Below are 3,009 nucleotides of genomic sequence, written 5' to 3'. Positions count from 1 at the left end.
TTTTTTTTTTTTTTTTTTTCTAGCTGTGCCACATGGCTTGTGGGATCTTATTTCCCCATCCAGGGATTGAACCTGGGCCCTCAGCAGTGAAAGTAGAGTCCTAACCACTGGACCGCAAGGAATTCCCTATATATATATACTTTTTTTAAATTGTGGTAAAATACACATTACATAAAATTTACCATCTTAAATGTCTGTGGCTATATATTTTTGAAATAAATATATTTATGAGGGTTCAAATTATTACATTAAATTTTTTTATTTTTAATAATCATTTCATAATATATACATATATATCAAATCATTATGTTGTATACCTTAAACTAAAACGATGTTATACGTCAGTTAAATCTCAATAAACCTAGAAATTTTTTTTTTTGGCGCGCCACACAGCAGGCAGGATCTTAGTCCCCCGAGCAGGGATCAAATCTGCACCCCCTGCAGTGGATGCATGGAGTCTTAGCCACTGGACCACCAGGGAAGTCCCAAACCTGGAAAATTTTTATTTTAAAATAGGGAATTGGGCTTCCCTGGTGGCGCAGTGGTTGAGGGTCCGCCTGCCGATGCAGGGGACACGGTTTCGTGCCCCGGTCCGGGAGGATCCCACATGCCGCGGAGTGGCTGGGCCCATGAGCCATGGCCGCTGAGCCTGTGCGTCCGGAGCCTGTGCTCCGCAACGGGAGAGGCCACAGCAGTGAGAGGCCTGCGTAGCACCAAAAAAAAAAAACAAATAAAATAGGGAATTAACTGCATCAACTCCATTCACTTAACAGACAGTGATTAAGCATTTACCCTGATAAACAATGATAAAATTTTAGATAAGAGATATTCTTACAGTCTAGTAAGGGAGACAAAGAATTCCCGGATTATGTGATAAATACAGTGATAGAGGTATACATAGTATACCATAGGTATATTCCTTCATTCAACATATACTTTAGGCCCCAGTTATTCAACAGGGAACCAAACAGTAACGGTCCTTACTTTTAAAAGAGAGAGAGATGACAGTCAAACAGAGGATACAAATAAATGTATTGTATGTTAAGTGTCAAAACAGCAAAAGCATGGGCTACCATGGGGACACAGAGAATATCCATCTAAATCATATCAAACTGGCTTTTTTTCACTCCCTGGCTGCCTGAGGATCAACTGCCAGCATGAATGACACTGTAACTATCTGGACCAGGAAGTTCATAACCAAATGACTACTTCAGCAGAAACAACTGGTCACTGACGTCCTTCTTCCTGGGAACACAACAGTACCCAAGACAGAAATTCGAGAAAAACTAGCTAAAATGTACAAGACCACACCAGATGTCATCTTTGTATTTGGATTCAGAACCTATTTTGGTGGTAACAAGACAGCTGATTTACAGTTCCTTAGATTACACCCCAAAAAATGAATGTAGACATAGACTTGCAAGACGTGGCCTGTATAAGAAGAAGCATACCTCAAGCAAAAGGAATGCAAGAACAGAATGAAGAAAAGTCAGGAGACTGTAAGGCCAATGTTAACACTGGCATAATGTGAGCTGGAGATTGGACACAGGTGGAGTAGATTCTGCAGTGACTTTATCTGCAGCGATTGTGAAGATTTTTCACAAGAGGATTGATAAACTAAAAAAATTTTTTAATCTAAATTATAAAATAAATAAAATCAAACTGGGGAGTCAAAAAGGCTTTCCAGAGGAGGTACTGAAGTTTTGAAAAACAGGTAGACATGAGCTAGTTGAAGGGGAGAGAACACATCCTATGCAGAGAGCAGAGAGCACACGTACCAAGGCACAGGGATGGGACTGATCAATGTGTGCACAGCTATTTAGAAGTTATTTGTTATGGCTGCAGGGAAGGGGGTTACTTGTGGTTAACGGATGAGAAATGAAGCTAAAAATGTAGGCAGGAGCCAGAACTTAGTGTCTCTTATGCTAAATCCTAGCGTCACTTCCTGAATAATCCTTACCTTTCACATAAAAATAAGTAATGTTCACTGAGCACTTACTATGTATGTGTCAGTATCTGCTCGAAGTGCTTTACATGTATTAACTCATTTAATCCTCACAATAATTCAGGCAGTTGATACTATTATTATGCCTTATCTTACATGAGAGGAAACTGAGGAGCAGAAAGGTGAAAGAACTTGTCCCCAGTCACATAGCTGTATGACTGGCAGTCTAATTCCAGGGGCCAAACTATTAACCACTCTGCCTCTCATTAGTATGCGATGCTTCAAATATTTAAAACTTTAACTATTTTCAAGGTTATTTGGAGGCTATAGATTCTGTAATATTTCTTTTTATTTATTCTTTTTGCAGACAGTGCTCTTTAAATTGTTTTTTAATGTTTTTATATCTGAAGGTAGTAAACAGCTTCACTATTTTCTTTTTCAGTTTTTTTTTTTTTAATGATTGCCTATTTATTCTTTAAGTGAACCCCCACAATAACTTTGTTGAACTAAAATTTGGGATTAGAGGACTTTGGTTAAAAGTGCATTAAATGTATAAATTAAATTGGAAATGACTCAATGCTTCCACCCAAACAATTATTCAATGTTTCAGTGTTATATATTTCTTCATTCATCTTTTTTTAATTTATAAAGACATTTTTATAATTTTCTTAAAATAGATAGCATTTAATAAGATTATTCTTAGATGTGTTGTAATTTTCGTGGAAGTGTAATATCTTATGTTTTTTAATTCTTTATTTGGGGCATATAGGAATACTATTTATTTGTCCATAAGATTGTTTTTCCTGAAATGTGAAAAATAAAATTACCACTCAAAAACTATAAAAATAGAAAAGATATACACTTTGCTCAATAATGTCCAAAACATTCAGAAAAGATTTGGAACCATATGAAAGGCTACAAAGAAACTATGGCATTTTATTCACTGTTGATGTGTGTTTGTTACACATTGGAACTATTGTCACATGCATTTCCATCTAATTTTTCCAATAATAAGAGAGAAGGTGACGTGTTGGTGAGTGTAATAGAGCCCCCTCCCTCAAATT

Source organism: Aethalodelphis obliquidens, unplaced genomic scaffold, assembly GCF_003676395.1.
Source record: "Aethalodelphis obliquidens isolate GAN/ISIS:26980383/991018 unplaced genomic scaffold, ASM367639v1 scaffold6, whole genome shotgun sequence".
Lineage (NCBI taxonomy): Eukaryota > Metazoa > Chordata > Mammalia > Artiodactyla > Delphinidae > Aethalodelphis > Aethalodelphis obliquidens.
The sequence above is the reverse complement of the archived record's forward strand: the minus strand, read 5'-3'. Positions refer to the sequence as shown.